This window comes from Numida meleagris, chromosome 12 (assembly GCF_002078875.1).
Source record: "Numida meleagris isolate 19003 breed g44 Domestic line chromosome 12, NumMel1.0, whole genome shotgun sequence".
NCBI classification, from domain to species: Eukaryota; Metazoa; Chordata; class Aves; order Galliformes; family Numididae; genus Numida; species Numida meleagris.
Genome location: NC_034420.1, coordinates 7,457,053 through 7,482,099, shown reverse-complemented (window position 1 = coordinate 7,482,099; position 25,047 = coordinate 7,457,053). Strand labels below are relative to the sequence as shown.

Below are 25,047 nucleotides of genomic sequence, written 5' to 3'. Positions count from 1 at the left end.
AGACAAGGAGAAGCTCAGGTGCTAGTACACCTTGGCAAGCAGATGTAGGAAGCTGAACTGACAGCTGTGCCTCACTCACCTTGGCAATCAGTGTCTCAAGCTTTATTCACTCTTTCCAAACTGTGCTGCATACTCCAGATGTGTCTTGTGCTAGGAGACCTGGGAAAGGTAGATATCTGTTAGATGACCCAAGTGAACACTTAATGGCAGGTTTAGTGGGCAACAATCTTCTTTTAATTAATGTAATACTGATATGCAAATTAGCGAACCGCTTAACAGAAGAAATTCCAAATAAAGCTTATTCCGTTTGAGCATACAAATAATTTCATATTATGCAGCCTACTCAATCCTTGATGCTGATGTTAAACAAAGGGACAGTTCTCTGCAGTACCTCTAAACTGGCAGGTGCTTCCAGCTCCAGGTACAACAGACAAGTTACTTTATGATCCCCTGAGCTGAAAACCAGCAAGGTTAATCTGAAGAGCAAATGGGAAGATTTACGAAGACAAGCCAAATAAAAACCTTCCTTAGAAGAGAAGGAAAATAAATGCTTACAACAAGAGGCAAGATTATTTCTACTTCAGTTATATTTTTTACTTTGTTAGACAGCAGGGATGTGGAGTAAATGATATATATATTAAGTGTATTTATTTTAGAAAATTATTTAGAATATTGCTTTCAAATAGGACTATAGATAAGGGGAAGGCTTATCTGATTGAGAGAGCAGACACAAAAGCACTAGAATCATTCATGAATACCATTACATTTAATTAAATTAAGACTGTGAACAAATATGCCCAGAAGAATGCAAAGATTCTGGCTTTTGTCCCAGTTATTTTCTTAGGGGCTTTCCTCTAAGGCAATATTTGTGCATCTCTTCCATTGGCTCGACTTTTCCACAGTCAAGTTTTCTGTGTCCTAATCTTTGCTATAAAAGAAATAATAAGCTCATGTACAACCAATAAAAGTGATAAAGCAGCAGCATTTATTTTTGTGCTTGATTTTAGAGGGTTACAGAAAATACTTAACCTTGAAAGAGGCAGTGGGAGGATGGAGGAGGATGAGATTTTTCTGCTTTAGAATGAAACAATTCATAGTTCCTCCCTGTTCCACCTTTTATTCCACCATTTAAGGGTCACATGTCACTAGTTGAGAAACATCTCCAGTGCAATTTTGTTAATATGTAAACCTCCTATGGGTACCTATCACTTCAGAAATGTTAAAAATGGGAAAGACTGTTCAGATCATACACTCAAATGCCAGCCCAGCCAAGGTCATTACAATTTATCCAGCAACTCCTGGACAGAGCTCAACAGAACTGGTGCTGCATTTAAGACTAAGACTGTACTATGGGCAGACATCACTGTGTAACTAATAGCCTTTTGAGACGAAGAAAACACCAGATCTCTCAGAAGTTGTTTCAGGGTCTCATCACTCTCACCAATAACATTATTTGCATTTCTTCACTTCTTGATCTTTTATTTATTATGCAATTGGAGAGGGGGGAGAAACATTTTATTTGAGCCAACAGTTACACAAGTCATTCTGAAATCATTGGCAAAGCTCTATCTAAATTTTCTGTTACAATATAAAGTGTGAATCATGGGCTCTAAGCCTCCTCTTAGCTTTTAGTTTGAAGATAACACATACTATCTGACAGAGCGATCCAATAAGTGGTGAGGGAAAATGCTTAGTTTTAAAAATATTTTTAGTAATATGTGAGCTGATAAAATTCAAATGTTACTATAGAGAAAGGTGCAAGAAATCTTAAAATTAACAACTGTGTTCTTCCCAAGACATAATTCATACTGTGAAGCATGAGGATTAGTTGCTTTCTCAAACTTGTATAATTTGTTTTTAGTATGATGCTATCTTTATTCATATCAAGTTTATTAATAAGTCAAAACTTTGGGTGTAGTATCTAACAGCACTAAATAATAGCACTAAAATTCTGAGACAGCTGTATGGGCTGTGGGGAATAAAACAACCCATCAACTCCAAACTTTTTCCATTAGATAACCAGAACAGTATGTGCACAATATGCTTTCTTTGTCAAAAACCATGACACAACAATCTTGTTTTCAATTCAGTGCTGATCCAGATGGAAGCACATGGTAATGGACGATATGGAAAACTCCTTACATTTCCTTTCATGAGTATTTAACTGAATGGTGAAAGCCTAGGGATAATGACACAAACATCATCAGACATCCTGAAATTCCTAGCGTGCAGTTGTTTACTCGATAGTAGCTTATTTTATTTTACTATCCCGTAAAGATAGCAGTATCCCTCCACAGGCTTTCCCAATTCATATTCAGTGAACATCTGTTTAAATTAAGAAGAGTTAATATTCCCTGATTTTCAGATTTATCTTGACTATAACCATTGAATGAGCAGCCTATGAAGCAATCTATATTAAATATGTCGGAAAGATGCTTGGAATCTCTACCTTTCAGCAGTCACACACATCTATTTCTCTTACCCCATGCCTGACAATGCATTTTTTGTGACACCTTCCAAAAAAACAAAGCCAGTCAGTGACACAGAAAAGAGCTCTTCCATCCTGGGGGAGTGGAGGAGGGTGAAGAGGTGAAATATTTGTTATTACAAATGGCCATAATGAGGTAACAGAGGTTTCTTTGGGATGTGTGCAAATTGATAAGGGCCACAATAAATATTTCATAATGTTTAATTTCCAAGGCATTTTCATGGAAAGTGGTCACAGTTAAGTATTTTCCCCTGCGATTTTGTCAACAGTTCAGGGTACAACCAGATTAAGTTGATGTGTAATTCAGTTCATGCTCACACAGCAACTTTTTGCCTTCAGAATGTGTTCTCTCTCTCATTGATTGTTTTAGGGCAGTACTCTGGAACATTCTCATTGTTATTCTTTGCCAGGAAGCACAGGCTTTAGTTAAAGTTGATTTATTCTTCTACCTTTGCTCTGCTTCTGTAGATCATTTTCCTGTGTTCTGTGCTCCTGATAGGAAAATTGCTTGTTTGTACCTAAGGCACAGGGGGACTGCGCAGCTAGGCCAGTGTGGACCCTGCACGCTGGCAATCATGCAAAGCCAGTCAGCACATTTCAAGAGGGTGATTGGTCAATATTGCTGTATATGGGTTAGGAAATCAAAGAAGTGGAAATGTGTAGAATTAGACTGGGATTTGATTAGTTCCAGCATCCAATATTTAAATGCAGAATATTTCTTTTAGATTCGGCACCTCAGTTCGGGTGAGCTAGTATTTCACAAAATTACTCTTGTCTAGTGTCCCCTTGGGGTCTAACAGAAACAGGTTTGTGACTCCAGGCAAGGTAGAGGAGACTGCTTTGAAAACAGAAGGAGTAGAAATCCACACTTTTGCCCCTTCACACTGCCAAGGAACAGAAGGCGTAGCTCAGTGCATCACACATCCCATTCAAGGTCATGGAACCTTCTACAGTTCAGCCGACATGAGGAAATCGCACTGAAAAATGGCCTAGAAATGTGGTAAAAGGCATGTTGGAGTCACTGCTTCGATGATCTGGGAAACATTACTGGTGGTGCTTTGAGCATGTAATTGGGAAAACTACATTTATTAGTGCCTTTGTAAAGAGCCAGTAAATAGCAGGGTTTTCATCTGTGTGTCAAAGCGCGTTTAGCACAAGCAGTTCCTAAATATCAAATGATGGACCATATTTCTGACTCCTTGTTAAATTTACAGGGAAAACTGGTGCATAAATACTGTCAGTCTTCACAATACTAGTTTTCTGTTCTTGCTTTTTAATTAAAGTTCATAAACGCTCTTTAGCTCGTCATAAATCCAATAAAAATTGCTAGTTCTGGTTTTTGCTTAGAAAACATACTGTAACTGCAATTTGCAATTTTTATGTATTTCCATGACTACAGCAGAAGACACATTCAGCAAAGCAGTGCTAGGGCTCCTTAAAGATCAAGCTGACTTTAACAGCAGAAAATCCCTTCCCAGCCACCAAGGGAGGATTGAGCTCCAAACGTTCAGAACGCTCTTCATAAGAAAGAAAAATGCCGGATGCTTTCTCAAGAGCAGCACTTGAGTATTTACTGCTCATGACACTAGATATTTATGATTTTTGAAAGATATGGTGGAAAATACTAGTTTCTAGCCTGAGCAAGTTTCCATGTCAACTGAGATGCTTCCTGTTTTATATTTTGATCACTTACTCTACTTTAAATAGAGGATGGTTTCATAAATCACTGACTTAGGCTTGAAGCATGTTGGTAAAGCATTGAAAAACAAGACATGCCAGGCAGGCTATGTTTTCTAGAGATACAAAACTGACGGAGGAAATGCTGAAAGAAACCGATTAATGAACTGAGAGTAGTACTTGGTACTGCACGTTCACAAGTTGTCAATGAGCTGCTGGATCAGCAAAGGGAAAGGGCAACATATGGCCCCAGCTGTTCTGCAGCACACAGCCCTGCAAGTTCCTGGCCTTACAGCTCCAGCACTGATTCATCTGAAAACAGTGAATAAAAAAAAGACAAACTCATGTGATCCCAAAACATTTAACTCTTTTTTGACTTATTTTAATTGCAAATGACCTAGTTTTAGGAGCAAAGAACCCACATCAATAAGTGTTCTAGCACTAGATAAGGCATTGGGTTTTTGCCATGGCAGAATGAAAGTAAAGCAAAGGAATAACTATTTGAAAATAGTTTATGAACACTATAAATGTGAACGATCAGTGCACTAGACTCAGAGTGGAAAAAGCACTCGGCATTATTTTAAAAAATAGGAATTAGAAGAGCTAATAATTTGCTGTGAAATCAAAAATGTAATGCTTAGCAGTGGTGTTATTTCATTCATCTGGTTTTCTTTCGCATCTTCTTTGAATACAGTTTATTTATATCAGTGCAGTTAGTTTCAAGGCTGTAAGCATTTTTTCAGCAAAATATTATTAGTAATTAATAATTGGAAAAAGATATCTGAAATTTCTAAAGCCACCTGAACAGTGAAATGACTACTGGCAAAAAATGTAATGAAAAAAAAAATTTCTAGCCGTATAAAATGCAGCTTCACTTTGCAAATCTGGATGTATTTTTAAATTATGCTCAAGATTCATAGAAGAATTAATAAGTTACATCGGTATTTTCTCCTCAGTAATTTTTGTTAGCATCACCAGAGCATAGCATAGCTAAGGCTCAGTTGGCACTCACGTATGAAATCCCCAGGGTATTTAACTTTATGAAATCATTACATTTGGATTGATTTTTTTTTTCTGCAAATATTCCACCAGAATTGATTTCTAAAGTAGATTGAGGACTGCACATTTTAGCAGACTTTTTTTTCTGATAGTAGTTGTCACTTTTGCCAGTTATTTCTCAACAAGTAAAACAAAATAAGAACAATGACCCTGAACTAGCGCAGCTTTAAACTGAAGTTTTTTATATCGAAGGATCAAGTGTAAGGATTTTTGCACAGAAACTCAGAACCGTTCCCTTGGCCAGGATTTTGTTATCGACTAAATCTTCTTATGCAATCCCCCTCCTGCCCCTTTGGCAAGACAGTTGATGAAAGTTATGTGTCCACTTCTGCAGAAAGAACACTTACAAAGATCAGGAGCCTTCCACCTGGAAAGGCTCAAGGACTGTGCTACAAGGAGTTGGTCACCATGAGTGGCGTGGATGGAGCAAAGCAAGAATGATCACATACTTATCTTCCAAAACAAGAATGGGGAAGTGTCTAGTAAAGTTAGCAGAGAAAAAATTCTAAATAACTGTACTTCCTCATACTGTGAGCTGGAATTCCTTGCCATTGGATACTGCAGATGCTAGAAGTTTGCATGAGTTGAGATGTAATTGAAAATCTCCTGGGAGAAAATCAATTAAAGACAGCATCAGTTGTAAATCTAATATCTGTTACTTTTCTCATTTATTTCCCCCAGGAATGATCCCTCAGCAAAATTAGGTATAAACTTTACTTTCTTTCCCTTACCTTAGCTGTGTACATTCAGCTTTTACATCACTTTATAGGAGTGCACTTTCTGTGCCTTTCCAGTGAAAGGGCCGGAAGGAAAATACAATGTGAGTGCTGTTGCAGAACTGCATGGGGAATTGGACCCTCCTTTTCTCTTTAGAAAACTTAAGATTGAGGAAGTCATATTTGCTCCAAGAATCCAAATAAAGCCTCCTTTGGACAGAATCCTACCTTGTGTTTGCTCAGCATAAGACAGAGCATAAAGCATTGCCACAAGAACCCATGAGCAGAAGAGCTGGCTGCAGAGAAGGGGCTTTGAACTGCTAAGATGCTCCCCAGGAGAAACGGGCAGATTTGGCAGACGCGGGAGATGTATTTAAACAAACTAAGAATAAGGAATTGTAAGTGATGATAGAATCAAAACCCACTGAGCAGCAAAGCAGAATTCGTATGTTATTAAGAACCTGTATTTCACTTGCACTGTAGGAACCATATATAGGAAATAACAGTTATGGGTTTACTTGACAGCCTTTGTAAGCCTATGAAAATGTCATTCGTTACCAGACATATTTTGAAGATGAGCTTTAATTTCATTTCTTCAAAGTGCCCACCTGAATACTTCATGAGTGTTTTTCAGCATCCTTCTGTCCATACTCCCACCCTGCCTGGCACATCCCAGCACCCTGCAGCCCAACCCAGACAATGAATGCTGGGCAGTTCCCCTGCTTGGCAGCAGACTAGCTTTTAGAAAAATGGCTTCACAGCTGTCTTGTCTCCTTATCCCACCTCCTTTCTGCTCCATCCTGTGACATTTAAAAGGCAACTAAAAGTAATATAGCTGGGTTTTGGATGTTATTAACACAAGCAGTTCTGTGCTTCCTTGGAATAATGATGTATGGGTCTGCCTTGACTGTGGTGCCAAATCTGGTTATTTTCTTGCAAGTTGCAGAGTACATCCTTAAGGCCCCTGTTGTGTAATTATGTGTTGAAAATAAAGTTTCTAGGCTACTTGTTTGTGGTGAAAAGTTTGAAAATACAAGGAGCCTTACAACCTCAGTTTCCAAAAAAGGCAAGGAAAAAAAAAAGGAAAAAAACCCACACTATTCTCTTTTTTATTCTCTGCTTTTGAATTCCTTACATGATTTTTTTAGACTCTGAACTCACTTTTGCAGTGCATGAGTTGGCATTGCTAATGTAAATACTCAGTAATTAGCACAAAGTTTCCCTTTATCTTGGGATCCACATAGTCACATAGCTACAAGAGGTATTTCCAATGTGAAAAGAACCTTCACGCATTACAGCACTAGATATTCTATCGGTATTGTAGGCTCTCAGATAACAAGATCAATCTTTGCATGTTTTCAGTTTGAGCCACTATATTGTAATAACAAAGTCAAGGTGGACAATGCCTAAAGATCCAGTATGGCTAAGTTTCTTCTTATTCCTTGAAAGCAACCTTAAGTACTGATGTATCCTGCTTGTTTTGTATTTTGCTTGTTATATTGCACTAATGAGAGAAATTGCAATTCACTTTACCATCTCTCCAGTTTGTGGACACTACACAGACTGGGAGTCTAGCAGTTTCCAAAACTGAACCTGTTCTGTTGCCTTTGATCACATCAGTTCCCTGGCACATGACCACTATTCCTGTATCATCGCCGAGCACCGTACTTAAACACAGCCAGTCAGTACACTGAGCCTTTCCGATCAGGGACTCTGAACCATACACCCTAATGGAAACTGAGAAGCTATTAGGATGGATATGAATGACATGAAAAATTACTGCTCTGGCCTGCTTCAGTGCTAATTATATGCTTGTGATATCACAGAAGTCCAAGGAGGCTAACCACAGAGTTCAAGTTACCGCATCCAAGCAGCCGAACATGACACATAGGAGCACACTTTGAAGACACTGTCTAAATTCATTTGTTTCTAGCAATTTCCACACAGTAGATCCGTACATCACCTTGCTATGCATCCTGGGCATGCCCAGGACTTGTTCATGAATTTGCACTTTACAATAACAGATGTTTCTACCTACTGCCTTAATTAGACTGTCTTTACTAACTACTGAGTTATTTACTATTTCTCCATAATACACAAATAAATATGGCTGTAATACAGGTCTTCCTATAAGATCAATTATAGTTTAGAAATGTAAGGGTGGCTCCTGCAACATGACTGACTGACAATAGAAAACAAGCATGGTTAAAAATGAACTTACAGCTTTATTCTTTGGAAGTCAGATTTATCAAATTAATGTTGCTTCTCTCAAGCTATACAATTAGTTCATTGTCTGAGCATTCTCCACAAAAAAATGAAGAGGACACACCATAAAGGAATCTCAACCGCTGCAGGTCTGGAGGGGGTGACTCTTACCCCAGTGCCTCGTCTCCAAGAGTGACTGCTAGGGATCCAAGGCAATGCCCATGGATTGCATGTGGGAGATGCTAGCCACGTTGAGAGGTCACTCTGACTTCAGCTGGACTCTTTGCTCATTACTTCAAAACAAAGGATTATTTTTATACCAACGTTAATTTCTTACATATGCTAAAAGAAAAAAGATATTTTAAATATTAGAAGTAAAAATCCTATCCATTGCATCTGAGACAGCAGTACTTCACACTGTAATTGAAATCACTGCACTTCCACAGATATTGAGTGAGATATGGGATGCAACTGAAAATTGCTAAAAAGGTTCCGTCGCATTCACAGGAGCAATAATGCTTAATCCATCTATATCCTACTGCACGTTCACTAGATATTCCCCTCCTTCAAGTGTCTTTCACTAAAGTTCCAGCCAGCACAGTCCCAGTGGAGTTCATGACAAGAAGATGAGAAGGTAGGACAAGCTGTCCCGATCTGGGCACTAATATCTCTTCTTGGATATTTCAACATGCTCATATAGATGCACTCATAACAATAGAGGTAAGATTTAGGATCACTTCAGGATGACGGCATAGACAGAGAATGAAGTTTATGTGAGTATATTGAATTCAAATGTGAGTAGTCAGCTTGTCAAGAGGAAGATGCTTTATTTTATTATTTAAAGGCATTTATGTATTATATTATACTACATCATATTATATACTATTATATTATGTTATTATAGTATACTACACTATACTGTTACATTATTATTTGTACTATATATATATATGAACAGTAGGGCTTCAGCTCTTGACCTTCACTGTCAGCAATTTATTCCCTGGCTCCCCTGAATTTATAAAAAGCAAAATGTGCACCCATCTAAATATTAAAAAAGCACACTATTTTCTGTCCTCTGGTTCTTAATGAAATTGTAACACTGTACTCAACCAAAGGCAAAATGTGACCCTTTCTATATTAACTCTATTTACAAGGCACTAGGTAATTCCAAGACAAGATATGTTTGCCGAAAAGTAAAACGATAAGCTGTCAGGAAGGGTTGGTGAAGGTCTTTTGCACACTGTGGCATCACAGCACTCAGCAGTTTCAAAGTAATTGACTTCAAGATGTCAATTTACGCTGCTGTTAAATAGAGCTTTTTCCTGCATTACAAGAGGTGGGACATATAAATAGACATACTCAAGGTTTGTTCTTTAATTCTTTTTTTGTATGTTGTCTCTGTGCTATATGTCAGTGTCAGTAAAACATTCCACTCACTTCTAAGAGTCCTCTACTCCACCGCTCCCTCCCATCTTCCCTATGTCCAGCTGTCACTCAGTTCAAATGACATTGTTGTTATTCTAGTTGTCAAGGTTTTAAAAGGGCAATACCAAAAAAAGTATTAGGGTTGGAAAATATGTGTTCTTGGAACTGGAACCAGCCTATAACTGGTGACTTCATAACTTTAAGTATAAACACTGATACTTAAGAATTTTTCTGAAGGAATAGTAAGGAATAGTAAGATTTCGTGCATATTTTGTTAATCATGGTCATTTAGAGTAACTCAAGAAGACTGCTCATTTGGTTTCCTTTTTTTCTTAGAATTAGTACTTGATGGTGCTGGCCAGTGCTGAAGGGAGTGGGCGAGTACTGCAGGTGCTCTGCCCCAGCCCCTCATGCTGTCCAGCCCTACCTCAGGGCAGCTCTGACAGCATTCTGCAACTTCCATGAGTAATTCCAGCCCCCATCTTTCCCCACCTGTCCTTTTTAGGCCTTCTCACTCACTGTGTGCTTGGATGCTCTCCAGGCCTACAAAAGAGTTCTGCACCAGGGACACAGCTGACTTCTGCAGAAGGAATGCCATGGTGGGAGTGACCAAAGGTCCCTTGCACTTGGCATCTCAGCAGTGGATGCTTAGGAAAGGACTATCAGCAGCAGGATGGGCACGTGAAGACTCTTCCCAGTCACAGGAGCAATATTACATGTCTCACAAATACAATGCTCCCTCAAATAAAAAACAAAAAATCAAAAAAAAAAAAAAAAACAGGCTACTTACAGACAATATGTACACAGGCAAAATAAAGTTTTTTAATTGCTTTGTCTCTCTAATTTCTGGTCTGTGGTCTTATATTTTTGAAGTTGTAATTTCATTTCCCATTCCTTATTTATATTGTTCAGTCCCTGAACTATGCTTTGCCTTTTGATTAAAATTACGGCTGGCAAAAACATCAGCACAACAGGCCAAGCAGCCCCTGTCAACTGCTCTGATTCCTGTAGCTGGAAGCAGAGTTGCTCTTAATAATGCAATTAATTTCTGTAGCTTAAAAGAATATGCACCCTTGCGGATCTACAGTACGCAGCTGGCGATTAAATTCCAGAAAATTCATTTCACCAAGACATTTTGTTCTATTCCAGTTCTCCTGGGATGATGACGTGGTCATCCAAAAATTGTTGATATGCACTATTTTGTCATTAAAAGGACCTGAGAAAGCTTCTAACGCAGAGACATGAATTATGTCTTTTAATCAGACTACAACAGACATTCTAAAAATACCTGAGAAAAAACAACAGCGTCTTAAAAGCCAAAGCAGTAAAGTAAACAATAGATAAAACAAGATGAGGAGCAAGAACAACACATGCCAAAAAAAACCCCAACAAATAAACTCCCCAAACAAACAAAAAACACACACAAAGAAAAAAGAGTTGAAAACTGTCACTGGAGACAGTTACGAGGGCTGGTGAAGTAAGAAGTGCATGATAACATTGGCAGAACAACATCCTCAGCCAGCTGTGCGGTGGCTGTGGGGAAAGGGAAATCTGGCTGGGGAGACCATGGATCTGTATGTACACATCATGGGTGCAGAGACAACATTTAAAGCCGTCTCCCTCAATTGATTTGCTATAGCTATGTACCTTGTAGGCATCAGATATGCAATGAGTGTTCAGATCTTTCTTTGAAGGCTATGAGATATGTGAGACTTTTTCCTGGCGTTGCCAGACATATCACTGCTGTTTCTATGAATTGTATTTATTATACATTTCTTCAATGGAATAAATAGTCACTGACTGGAAGGAAAATACAAAGTTCATTGATAGGCACTTCTGTGTAATGACTAATGATTAGAATGAGCCCTAAGTCTCCCCTGACTGTTAAATGAAAAAGGAGAGAGGTAACTCTTGAGGGTTAGTTAAAGATTTAGCACAAACAAGTTTAAAATGTTTTCTCAAGGGAAGTGCTATTCTTGGATATTCACAAAACAAAATATTCTCATCCAAAATTGTCTATTCTGCATGAAAAAATGTGATTTTTATTGTCATTAAAAAAACTGCCCAAAGAGCAGAATTTTCTGATGGACATGACTGTTGTCCAAAAAAAAAAAAAAAAAATCAGTAATTTTCAATCAGGCTCATCACCAGCATCACGCTGAAGCTTAAGCTGCATAATTCTCCCCTCTCTTCCCCACCGACCCAGGCTTCCCTCCCGGATATCCCGGAGCAGCCATCCCGCTGCCCGCTGCACCCCTTGCCACAGGACCCCACTGGCAGTGCACTCCCATGGGGAGAGGCTGGAATTTTGGCTGCCCAAGGTAACCGGGGAACTTCCAGTTTCCACCCTCCCTGGTGCCAGCAGGCTTGCTAAGCATAAAGACTTCTGTAGTGCCAACAACTCAAAGATTGTTACCTACCTTTTGCGCCATATGTAAGCATATGGTGAAATGGCTAAATTTGAGAGATCTTAAGGTCCTTCTAGTCTATTTTTCCTCATCACCCCGTCATCTTGTCCTTTCAACTCTTTCCACTTGCCTGCTTTTTTAAAAATAAAGCCCTTGGAGCAACCTTTGTTTTCCAAGAGAATTTGCTTGTTTCAGTTTTAAGGCAATAGACTCTTTTACCTCTCACCAATGGGATGAAATTTTTCTGTTGACTTCTCCAGTCCCTTACACCTTGTTCTATTCATCTTTGCTTAAGGGCATTTCCTTGACAGTTCACGCCAGGTCACCTACTAGAAAAAATTGTCTCCATGTCTCTTAGATTGTAAACACTTTAAAGCAGGGACTGACTCACTTTCTTCTGTTGAAGAAGTTTCTTATTCTGCTTCATGCAGTTTAGATTTCAATTTATAGATTATATAGAGAGATTTATGGCACAAAAATACTGAACAACTACATATTATAATTACAACTTATGGTATATTCTCTGATTCATAATCACATTACATTATCAATCAAATTATATATGTCTAGCTGAAACTTGATAGTGTATACTTTTGGAAACTCTCATCTATAGCCAAGTATCAGTCATTGTGGTATGCCTGTTTGGAAAGAGGGAAGAGCAAAGTAATATTTCTACCCACTGGCAAGAGGTAAAAATAAAAGACCAAGTCTCCTCAAAACCAAAACAAGCAAAAAAATTCCCTTCTGCCCCAAGTTGTGCCTAAACCTCAAAATATGTTAGCATCTTACACATGTCAAGAGGGTGATTTATGAAAGTATTTGCTTGTTAATCACTGCAGTACATTCTGTCCCTTTGCTAAGATACTGTAAATTCATGAATAATGAGTAAAGTCTTACTTTGGAAGAAATATTTATATTTATCAGAAAAAGAAAATTATCAGCTTGCTTCAAGGCAGAGATAGTCTTTCAGTGACCAGCAGTATGCACTTATGTGATGCACTCTCTCCTTGTACTAGAGAGGGACAGACTGTTTATTACTGCAGTAAAAGATTTTAGTTTGGCCAAAGCAGATTTTCTTCCTTAGCAGTCTCAAATTTTTTCTTCTACTGTTAAATTTACAGGCTTTGTGCACATGCTTTCTGTTGTGTCGACTTGTGAACAGCTAACATCCTCCTGCAGTGAGAGCTGGGTGCTAATAGCACGGTGTTTGCCAGCCTGCCTGCGGCGTCTGAGCATTGGTGCCTGAGCAGGGGAAAGCAGAGCTCTGCTTGTACAGCTGGCCTTGTAGCACTTCTGCTGTCCCAACTGATGGACCAAAGCTGAAACATGGAAAGTTTTTTTTTATATAACAGCCACACTCCCAGAAGCTGAGAGAAAATAAAGTTTCATGCTCAAACTGGTGGCTTTTCAGTGGTCCAGGATGGTTTATGCCAAATTTATGCCTCTCTATAGCAGTATGAGCCAGGTTGTGTGTAGGATATGACGGTAAACATGAATAGCTCCATAAACTGCTCACATAAATAAACCAGATGCTTTCTCTAAAGCACAATATGGTTTGTGGTTGTTTAGAACTGGTGATCTGAAACCGGATGAATTTCTGCAGCCAGCGTGACTATGAACTCAATGATTCAATTGTCCACCTGCTCACTAAAACTACAACTGTGAAACACAAGATGTTTTTCAAAGAAAGAGAACAGGCTGCTGTTTGAGAGTGGCTGCAACAGCTCTCCTTCGAAAAAGTCAATCAAACAAGGGACAAGAGACCACCTCTTATGCTACACCTCAAATATCTCTTTAGGTGAAGAAGAATCTAGAGGTGATCTCTGAAGCTGATCTCCTTCTCATTTCAGAGATCAGGACTGGACCCTGGTTTTCCCTATTTTTGTTTTAAACACTTACTGATAATAAAAAAAATTGCAAGAAGGTTCAGCAGTTCATTTCAGTAAGGCAGTCTCTTAGGTTAGCATGGACCCAGAAACACTACAAAGTCACAGAATCACAGAACCACAGGGGTTGGAAGGAACCTCAAGAGATCATCGAGTCTAACCCCCCTACTAAAGGAGGTACCTACAGTAGGTCGCACAGGGAGGCGTCCAGCCAGGTCTTTAATGTCTCCATAGGAGACTCCACAACCTCTCTGGACAATCTGTTCCAGTGCTCTGTCACCATTACTGTAAAGAATGTTTGTCCACCAGGACCCCCAGGTCCTTCTCTGCAGAGCTCCTCTCCAGCAAATCATTCCCTAACCTGTACTGATACATGCAGTTATTCCTCGGCAGGTGCAAGACTCCACACTTGCTCTTGTTAAACCTCATCAGCCCCTTCCTTCCTGACTCCCCAGTCTGCCCAGGTCTCATTGAATGGTAGCACAGCCTTCAGGTGCATCAGCCAATCCTCACAGCTTTGTATCATCAGGAAACTTGCTGAGAGTGGACTCTATCCCTTCATCCAAGTCGCTGATGAAAATATTAAACAAGACTGGAACCAGCACCAGTCTTGGTGCTGCTAGTTACACTGCTAGTTACAGACCTCCAACCAGACTCTGAGCCACTGATGACCACTCTCTGAGCTCTGCCAGTCAGCCACTTCTCAGTCCACCTCACGTTCCACTCATCTATCCCACATTTTCTAAGTTTCATAACAAGGATGTTGTGGGAGATGGTGTCAGACGCCTTGTTGAAGGCAAGGTACACAACATTCACTGCTCTCCCCCCATCTACCCAGCCAATGATGACATCACAGAAAGTTATCAGGTTGGTCAAGCATGATTTCCCCTTGGTGAATCCATGTTGACCACTCCTGATAACATTCTTCGCTTCCAATTGCTTGGAGATGGCATCCAGAACAATCCACCACCTTTCCAAGGACAGAAGTGAGGCTGACTGGTCTGTAGTTTCCCGTTTGCCAGGACCTTTCAAAGATGAAAGAGGGTGTTTCAGCTGTCACCTCTGACAGTTCCCTCAGCGCATGCGGGTACATTCCAGTGGGGCCCATGGATTTGTGTGCTGATTTTGGCTACATGCTCTCTGACCAGATCCACCTCAAACACTAGAAAGTCTTTATTCATCCAGACTATCTCTCTTACGTCCAGGGTCTGGGATTCCCTAGGCCTAGTCTTAGCATTAAAGACTGAAGCAAAGAAGACATTCAGAATCTCTGCCTTCTCAGCATCCCCTGTTACCTAGGCAAATGAGCATTCCTCACAACATAACCTCTTCTCCAGAAAGGAGAGTCCAGTCAGGGATGGTGGTCTCCTCCCTGAAAGCTCTTCTGGCTGAACTGGTATACACTCGAGACCGGAATGGGAAAAGTTGATATAATTGAGTTTCCATTAATAGAATGTTAACCTCTCTGCTCATTAGAAAGAATGTGGATCATGACTTTATAAATGCATGTCTGTAATTATAATCATAATGCCTCATAAAGAAGAACAGCCATTCTGCCTGGAAATTAGCTGTAAATTTCCATGTAAAACTGAGATCTACATTAAGAGAAGGAGACTATTTGATCTAATAAATGTATATTTGGTAAATGTTCTCAAAGAGTCAGATATAAATTTGAGTAATGCTCCCAAGTAGTCACAAGCAATAAATAGAAAAAAAAACTGAAAGAAAAAAATGCTTTCCTTGGAACTGAGCACAATTCCAGCTCATTAAATCCTCATTTTTTAATGCAATGTTTGTTCTCATTATTTATCTTTATTTCATAACAGAACACTTTTTCTCATGAAAACATAACTTTGTTCTCACACCCTTTCACAGTGCATGCCAAACTTTGTTTCTGACATGTATCTTTTTGCTGGTATTCCTCTACAACTTGGAAAAAGTAGTTACTGAATGACATGCGGGAGCCATAAACTTCGTCAAAAGATGATCACAATGCCAACAAGTTATCTGTACGATCTGTTATAAAGTTAGCTGGGCTTCTGACCATTTGAAAAACAACCACTGATGAAATTCTAACACAAACACAACAGACATTTACTGTTATCAGAAAATCTTCGATATTTTCGACAGGAAAATAACCTCAGATTTATAAGCATTTTCCCACAGTGCAGATATTTAATTTTATAAAATGCATTAACCAGGTAAAGTCACATTTGTAGCTTAGAAGAGATATATTTGTATTCACAATTGAGGCAAATTAGAACAAATGTTGTTCTTTCATGGAACCACCAACAATAAGAGGATGCACTTTGGGAGAGAAGGGGCTGAAGCTTTGCTGATGGTTTCCAAAATGAAAACTTCAGCTCTGCGTAGCAAATCCTGCATTCTATAAGTACAAAAAGCACTATTTTCAACACTCCTCAAGCCAAAGGCTGAGAAGGAATCTCTGAGAACCTCACAGTTTTTACTACTCCCAGTGTTGTAGATTCTTCTTTTTCCAGTTTGACAATGAATTTAGATTCATTTTACTTATTTATGGATTTTAAACAAACGAAATTTCACCCACACAATATGCAATACCCATGAGATATAACTGAGGGCAGTGATTTACATAGCAAATCTAACCAATATATCATTCCTGACTCCTCATGCATTTAACAAGAAGCAAACCCCCCAAAACTTCCAGAGAAGTTAATGAAGATGTACTTTGCCAGTTCAAAGTTCTTTCTGAATGTAGTTTTAGACCACTTCTTAGCACCAAAAGGAAAAGCAGCAATTGAGGTGCCTTGAAGAATTATCTTGAGTGTACACTTCAGAACATATGTCTGTGTTATGCTATGCTGATTTGCACAACATAGTGCTGCGGAACAGCAGAAAGATGAATTATTATTTCCACTCAGAAACAAAGGAAGGCTGACCCAAGCTCCCATCACCAACTACCGCTTCCATACTCAAACTTGAATTCACTTCCTATTTTATCATCCCCCTCTTCATTTAAATCTAGGTGAATAAAAAATAATTATTTCCCTTTAATTTGATATGTATAAATTCAAGTCTCATTCTTGTGCCTCATCCCATTTCTAATTACTACCTGTTTTACTATTTTCATGTTTTCCATTTCACTGAGCAAAACAGAGTGCTGATCTGTCCATCTTCTGAGACAGATATGAAGCTGAAAAACAATATGATCATCTCATTTATTCAATCATCTACAAAATGATGGCCTTGCACTCTGTTTTTAAACTATCTTTGAATTTCATTCTGGTTGGAACATTTTAATAATAGAAGATATTGAGATCCCTATAATCAGTGAACAGTCATTAATGCAAAATCACAGAGCAATTCCTTATAATTATATGAAGTGTCCAAAGCATTGACCATTGAAGGAAATTATAATTAAAGTTATTAAAATGAATTAGAAAAGAAGATCGTAATTAAATCACAGTCGCTGGAATATAAAAGTGCTCTGAAATTGAACAATACATATAGTTCCTCCAGAAACAAGAACATTGGCAAATTTTCTTACTTATAACCATTCAAAAGCAAAGGTAATTTTTATGGTAAGACCTTCTCTTCAATAAAAATACTTGAACAAAATTCTGTACCCAACAAAATGTTTCTAAGCTATTTATCCTGCTGTTTTTTTGGCTGTTAAACACAGAGTTGAATAGAATAGATCACTTGGAAGGGGCCTACAAAGATCATGAAAGTCCAACTATCTGACCATGTTAGGACTAAGAAAAAATTAATGTACAATATTTACAGCATTGTCCAAGAGCCTGCTGAACATGGACAGGCAAGTGACATCAACCATCTCTCTGGGAAACCTGTTCCAGTGCTTGAATACCCAACCTAAAGTCTTCCTTTTATTGCACAGATACATCTCACAGAAGTCCTTGGCTTTACCATTGGCTGCAGAACTAGCAACACAGTGGTAAAATTAATACTGAAAGGAAAGCAACTCCTCAGTGAACTACTCTGTTTTTCAAACGTAAGCGGTAATGACTAATATTCTTCCTTATCTTCAATTTGTCAGATTTACTGGAGCAAGGATCTGGTTTTATTCCCCCACAGCCCCAGTAAACACTCACAGAAATAGGCTATCTTTGCCAATCTCCCTCTGGTTCAGTATATTAATCGTCCTCTAACACACATCAGCTCAAGCTGCAGCAGAGAACTGAGAGCCTTTCTGCATGAATGTGAGGGCAGGGCAGGCAGTTCTGCTGTGAGGAAATCCAGCAGCAGCTCCCAGCTACAGAAAAATCTGCAGAACAGGTTTATCTATTCCATGCTCATATTATTTTCTGTTCCTTATCTTCAATTTATCACCTCACTTGACCTTTAGTTTTTTCACTCAGATCTCCCTATCAGCCTCTCACAGAAGTATGTGCAGGTCTTTGCCAAATAGGGCTTTCTCCTTCCTCATATCTTCCTCCCAGATAAAGCAGTACTGTCGTGTGCTCCAGCATCCCTTCACATGCAGCAAGGTGGAAGCAAAGGAGAGCTCCAGTGCCTTGGAGGAATCATCACGTCCAACTCGTGCATGAGAGTGCTCACAAGGAAGAGTCCAGCTCATATTGTAACATTACTATATAGGTAGGTGTCTTGGAAATGATTTTGTGACACACATCCATTATTCCTGCTGTCATACTTACCAGCAGATTAAGGGCTCCTAAGACTGAAACAAAGAGCTCAGGCTAAGTTACTTCTGTGTTCACAAGTAACTTGTTTAAATAGGGTTTATGGCCTCTGAAAAGAGGCCCAGTGCTGTTTTGTTGGGATTTTTTCAGTAGGTCTATCTGTCTCTTAAACTTTATCACTTCTGCTAGGTTAGAATATATTCCCAAAACTGACTCTTCCTTCCTAGCAATGCTTTAATATCAGAAAGAATATGAGGAAGGAAAGGCTGCCATTAAGCTGGATAGATTACACATGACATTTTATGTAGAAGAAGGCAGAAAGAAATTGCTCCTTTTGAAACCAGAAATCACTACCAGTTATCCAGGCAAGACCTCTATACCTACATACTTTATACACCTATGTTTACAGTTCTTCAACAGAAAATGAGTCTGACATAAGCTTGAAATGATGTCTGAAAGTACGTCCTCTCTTCACAGTTATTGGTATTACCCTTTACTCAACAAAAAGGCATTCAAACTCTTTAAGGAGCTATTTGTTATCTTTCCATGGAATATCAACTAAAGGAACAAAACATGGAGAGAAGGTTTCTCAGTTTCTGGATGCTAATCCAAGTCCTTTGGAAGCTGTCATCATTTTAGAAGAAAAATAGATTGCTTTCATACTGCTTTACTAAAAATGAATTCTCACTGCTTTACTGTGCAATCTGCTAAATGTGGGGCTGTGAAGAACAACTGATTTTAATGGCAACACACTTCAGGAAATGCTCTACTGTGAACAGCATATGCTGCATCTCCACTCTTTTTGCTTTGAAGTCAGCAAAGCATGTCTTTCAGTGGTAGATGATGTTACCATTTCATCACTGGTAAAGATGGGTTTCCTATAGTCATACTGAAAACAGTTTAGCTACAGCAATCAAATGATTTCAAGCACTATTACAAACATTTCATTAGCATCCCTTCTTTCCTGGGAGAAGAGAGAATCGATTAGCTATGGTATTGATTAGTTCCCCTCTTTCAAAAAATGATGTGTAATTCGATTAGATTATGGAAACGATCTTCAGAGAAACTCAGTGGTTTCTACACCTTTAGAAGTATCCTTGCTTTTACCAAGACTCATTTGAGTGGTGCTACTCTAAAGTTGATGTAAAAATGGTCTATTGTGAGCCTATTGACCTGTATTGATCCTGTTGGCTTAAATGATCTCATTCTTAGGAGAAGAAAGACAAATTAGTCTCTACGAAGAAGAAAAAAGCAAGTACACGTTCACATGGTACTCTGCCAATAAATCTTTTCTACTAGATTTTGGGTTTCTGTAAATAGCTTATTTTGAAAATCTAGCACAGTCATTATATATCTGACTCAGAATACCGAATAATATATCTTGATCACTTTGAAAACCAAACTAATTCTGTCTTGTTTTCCCCTGTCCAGACCCATGTCTTCATCCTGATATTCAAAATAATATTTTCCCACAGGTCAGGGGATACAAAAATAAATATATTTCCACAAACACAAGTCGAAATCATTCAATGACTATATCTCACTTTAGAGACATGTTGCAATAGAAATATGCACTGATCACTAGAACAAAGTAAAGATACTATTGCTATTTTCAGCTGTTGGAAGAACAAATGCAAACTTCTATCTTAGGCCAACTGCAGCAGAAGATATACTGGTAGGGAAACACCCGGTGATAGGGTGGATTAAAAAAATCCACTTGACTCTTCAGGTGACTTCCTGAATTGTTTCTGGCATCTAGCCCTCTGATATCTTATTCAGGTTTGCGTAGAGAAAATACTAAGACTTACTATTTCCTTGCAATTACATGACTTTCCTGTTCATCTCTGCCAACAGACAATGATGAGAAAAATAATGCAGTGTGCCCTATCATAAGCAGTGAGCCCTCTCTCTGTCAAGAGGTGATGGTTTGGAGGCAGCAATCAGTAAAAACACAAAATCAGCAAATCATCTGGAGGTCCCTTGATGCCACTGGGTCCAAGAAAGAGTGTTTAGGAATGAACTTTCACAAAGGTCATGAGATATCTGTGGGTTTACCGGCCAAAGCCAGCTTCTCTTCCTATTCAACAAAGGTCGAGCAGATCCCAAAGGAAATGACTGACATGTGTTGCCTGGAGCTATTTACTTGTACTATTAATCCATCTCTTGTTGTATCCTTTCTCCCACATAGCCTCCCAATTTTACAGTGCATTTTTATAGTATTTTAATCTCTAAGGATTTCATTCATTCAAATAAAGACAGCCTGAAGGGAGACAGCTCTGCTGGATAAAGAAGAAACATCCAGTAACTCTTAGCTACAAGTAAGAACAGAGTTAAGAATTATACTTCCACTCAGATTCTTCTTAAAACCTTGGCATTGCTAGGCCCTAGGATTTCAAAGACACACTTACTGTTCTAGGCATAACTTTTGAGATTCATGGCAAACACAAAGGAGAAAGACAAACACTAAATAAAAGGTTCTAGCAGAGTAACGGCAAAGTAGACTGACAGAAGACTAGTTGGATTCCTTGGTAGGTGATCTCTGCAAACTAGCAAACTTCCAGCAGCAAACCTGGCCTGCCCACACAAGAGGGCTCACTGAAGCCCACAAACCTCTCTGCTGCCAGCAGCCAGTATTACATTAGCCCCCAACTGTGGGAATACAAGAAAGACAATTCAGAGCAGAAGCTGCAGAGCAAGATAAACAGCATGAGAAGGCAAGGCTGAGAACCAAGGACATCTCCAGAAAGAAGAGAAAAGTAAAGTCAAGTAAGCTATGTGATGGCCATGTGATAACAACTGTGATTGGAGGAAGAGAGCATGGCTAGGAACAACTTGTGGCTCTGATTGGATAGGCACCTGCATGCAGTTAAGAAGTGTTTGTGGAATGTTTTGTTGACATGTGAAGGCAGGTGGGAAAGTTAAAAAAGAAAACTTGTGAATGTATATAAGGGATGTTAGAACCTGTAATAAATTATTTGGATTGTTCACATCTGAGTCCATGCCTCAGATGCTGCAGCGAACCATCATCTCCATCACCTGTTATCCCAGGGAATAGTCATGAATTGAAAACTTGTAGGATACCAAGGCATTTCCATGAATTACTCCCCTCAACAGGCTTCCCATAGTGCATTATCTTGAGCCCCCAAGACAAAGGGCAGCCAGCAGCACAGCAATTGCTTGTGTCATAGACCCACCCTGGCTTGGACACTAGACAGGGTCTAGAAAAAGAGGGAGGTGCTCTCCCTGCAGACCTGCAACACAAATACCCTATCAGCCTGTAATACTGACACCTGTGTCATTTTCTGAGAGTCCCAAAATCTTGGAATCTTCTTCATTTTTCCCAGTTACTATCTTGGCATCCGCTGAGGATTTCAAATTTCAACACACTGAAATTTCATTTATCATTCTTAACTGATCAATTGTGGATACCAAATGTTATTCCTCACAATTGCCTAAAATTCTGCTGTGTATTCTTAGCTGTAAAACAATCTCTAACTGCATTTCTGTCCTTCAGGCCCTATGTCACAGTGCTGAGAAAGAAGATCCTATTCTGGGGAGAGGAAATTTGCAATGACCACAAATTTGTAGACAGTTACTGCTCCATGCAACCACAAAACATTAACTATGTTTATTTTAGTAAAATGTTCGTTAAATTCCCATTAGATATAAACCAGAACATCCATACCTCTGTCAAACTATCTGCCATAAGTCTGGTGAAAAGTCAGCTAAGTATCAACCCATCATACTCATTATTCTGAATAAGGAGTGGAGGAGAAACATGAGTCAGAAACAAAGGTCTGTAGAAACAGCAGCACTCAAGCTGTGGGTTGAACCAGCCATCTCCTCATCCAATGTAAATCACTGCTGTGTTAAACCAGCTTCATGCAGCCATGATTTGACTGAAATAATCGGAAAGAAATGTGTAAAACACACGAATGAAACAATGTCTGGAAATGTTCGACCTCAGGGGGGTTATAAACTTGAACTAATTTCATTTAAAAGAGCTTGAAGTTTTAGGAAAAGAAGCAAGAGACAGTTTATAAGTTACAAGAACAGAGTGTTGAAATGACATGGTCATCTTTTTCTGGCACCTTCTTAAATAAGCTCCGTTTCTGCCAGCCTTTCCTTGTGAGCTCAGAAAGCTGTCACTGCCTCACAGCTCTGTGTTCCAGTAGCAGCATTTCTACTTCTCCTAGTTCTATAGGCTGAGACTCTCTGATGCTTTCATTGAAAAAGTGCATCCGATTTTGTTGCCTGCCCCTATGTCTGTTTCCCACAGACTCTGCCTGAGAAGCCCAGGACTCACATTTTTCCTCAACAGCTGCAGAGTTTCACACACCCTGATCTGGCCTAGACATACACGGGCAGGTCATAGGAATAGAGGCTACTCCAGATGAGACAGAGGTGAGAGGCACTTTCAGAAGATCGTGTCCTTCAGGGCACTGACTTATGCAGATGGCAAGCTCTTCTCTGTCTAGATGTTCTGTACCAGAAGTACTACATTTATATAATACAAGGCTGTGCATCAGAAAACCAAATGCCTTTGCAGGACACCTCTCCCAGCAGCACTGGCGAAGATCTTTTAAATATTCCTCTTTTTTGGCTGGCCTTTCTCAGCAGCCCCATGGGTCAATCAGCTGAAATGCTCAACTAGATTGACGTAGCATGCTTAGCAAAACCCTCTGAAATGTGGGAAGGTTCACAAAATGTTAAAACAAAAAGCACTCTGCATTGTATCCTTTGGATGAATGCAAATGAAACAAATCATTTGGAGATATCCAGTCTAGTATAAATTGTGTTTCTGTCAAATCTACTAGGTTGACAGCATGCCTACAGATGACACAGCAAGTTATCCTTGCTTAAACCTCTATAAAACATGGGACAGCTGGCATAATGCTCAATAAAAATAAATATTATGACATGAAATGCTAACGTTGCTCCTTATCTAAGAACATTAATAATGCTTTGCACATATTCATCCAAGTCTAGGGAGTCAGGAAATATATACGCATGTCTCTTAGAGGATGAAAGGATAAACTGAGGAAAAATTTAGCAGGGATGATGGAATAGAGTGACAGGACAGGGAGTGAACTTTCAATATTCATTAAATGCTAGACTGCAAACTTTAACTGACTTTTGGAAAGTACTCTGAGATACAGATATCATATATATGGTATAATGTTTATGTTACACTGGAAGATTACTAGCAATTCTATATGCTTATTAGCAGATCTATCTTCACATAGAGTAATCATCTTGACATCTATAAAAACAGGAGCACCGAGGAGCAATGATATTTTATTCACACAGATTCTCTTTTTCTTGTACTCCATCTATGCAGCATTTAGAAGCCATATTGAAATTATCATATACAAATGAAACACTGCATCTGCTTACAGATTGGCACAGAGAGATGAACAACTCATCAAACAAAGCCATCCTCTGATTAAGGATGTTTCCCATTTATGAAGCTGTAGGAAAGATGACCAGTCACAATGCAAGGTTTGCATATAACAAAAATTATATCACTGTGTTCTTTCATTTTCTAAAATATTTCTTTAAGGCTTTTTTTTAATAGGACGGGTACCTGCTATATTTAACACCAATCCAGCTAGACAACAGCACTCCCATAGGTGGCAATCAAGAATGAAGAAAAGAAGCAGACTTTGGTATGACCTGAACAACAGTCCTAAGTAAATAGCGTTGTTATTTACCACCAGTTGATAAAAGACCGTGCCATTTAGGATTATTAATTTTGTGAGGCTAACCATCATTCTACTATATAAACTTGTTTTTTTTTTTCTGGATAACACAATAAGAAAAGCAGCTAACAATAACCACCCCTTTCTCCTTAAAATGCATTTTACATGTAACAGTAATAGTGATGTAGTTTCAGTGTGTCGAAACAGAAGATTGATAAGTATAGAACAGTAAGTGACAAATGCAGGCCAATTTTTGATTTGAAGGTAATGTGCCTAACTGACTCATATATACAGGAGTGAAAAGATTATCTTCAATAAATAGGCAAAACACATTGTAGAAAGCTATTTTCTTTTTAAGAGAGACACGTATACTAGCGAGATCCATTTCTCCTATGAAAGTCCTTTCAGCTAACACACAAAAGATCAAAGATGCATAAGACAGCTTTGCGTCTTCTGAAATGAAGGTTGATTGATTTGTGGAAGATGTAGGAATATATCAAAAGACAAAAACCACTCAGATGAGTGTAATGACAGCATCACAGCAAATTGAAATAGCTGCTAAAAAAAAAGTTCTGCCATGAAACATTTTATTTCTGACCCCATTCATTATTTTTGTTCAGTAACTTCAATCATTAGTTCCATTAAATTTCCATTTACCTACAGATCCAACACACTATCTGGAAAACAGAAGTTAGAGTATGCAGTTAGAAAAGTCCTAAGACAAAGATATGTTTTCTGATGAGATTCTGTAACCCCAGGATTAAGGAATAGGCCGTCTCTAGCATAATTACTCTAAATACAGCTCTACATCTCAAAGCAAAATTAACAGCATAGCATTTCA

The 25,047-nt window shown here is 38.9% G+C and overlaps 1 long non-coding RNA gene across 2 annotated transcripts in view; it reads right to left on the bottom strand.

Annotated features, from left to right (window-relative positions):
- LOC110405480 overlaps positions 1-25,047 on the bottom strand; it is a 126,111-nt gene that overhangs the window by 54,463 nt on the left and 46,601 nt on the right. For both annotated transcript variants that reach the window (XR_002442907.1, XR_002442908.1), the window contains exon 3: positions 80-159. This is a non-coding gene — a long non-coding RNA (uncharacterized LOC110405480). The remainder of the gene's footprint in view (positions 1-79; positions 160-25,047) is intronic.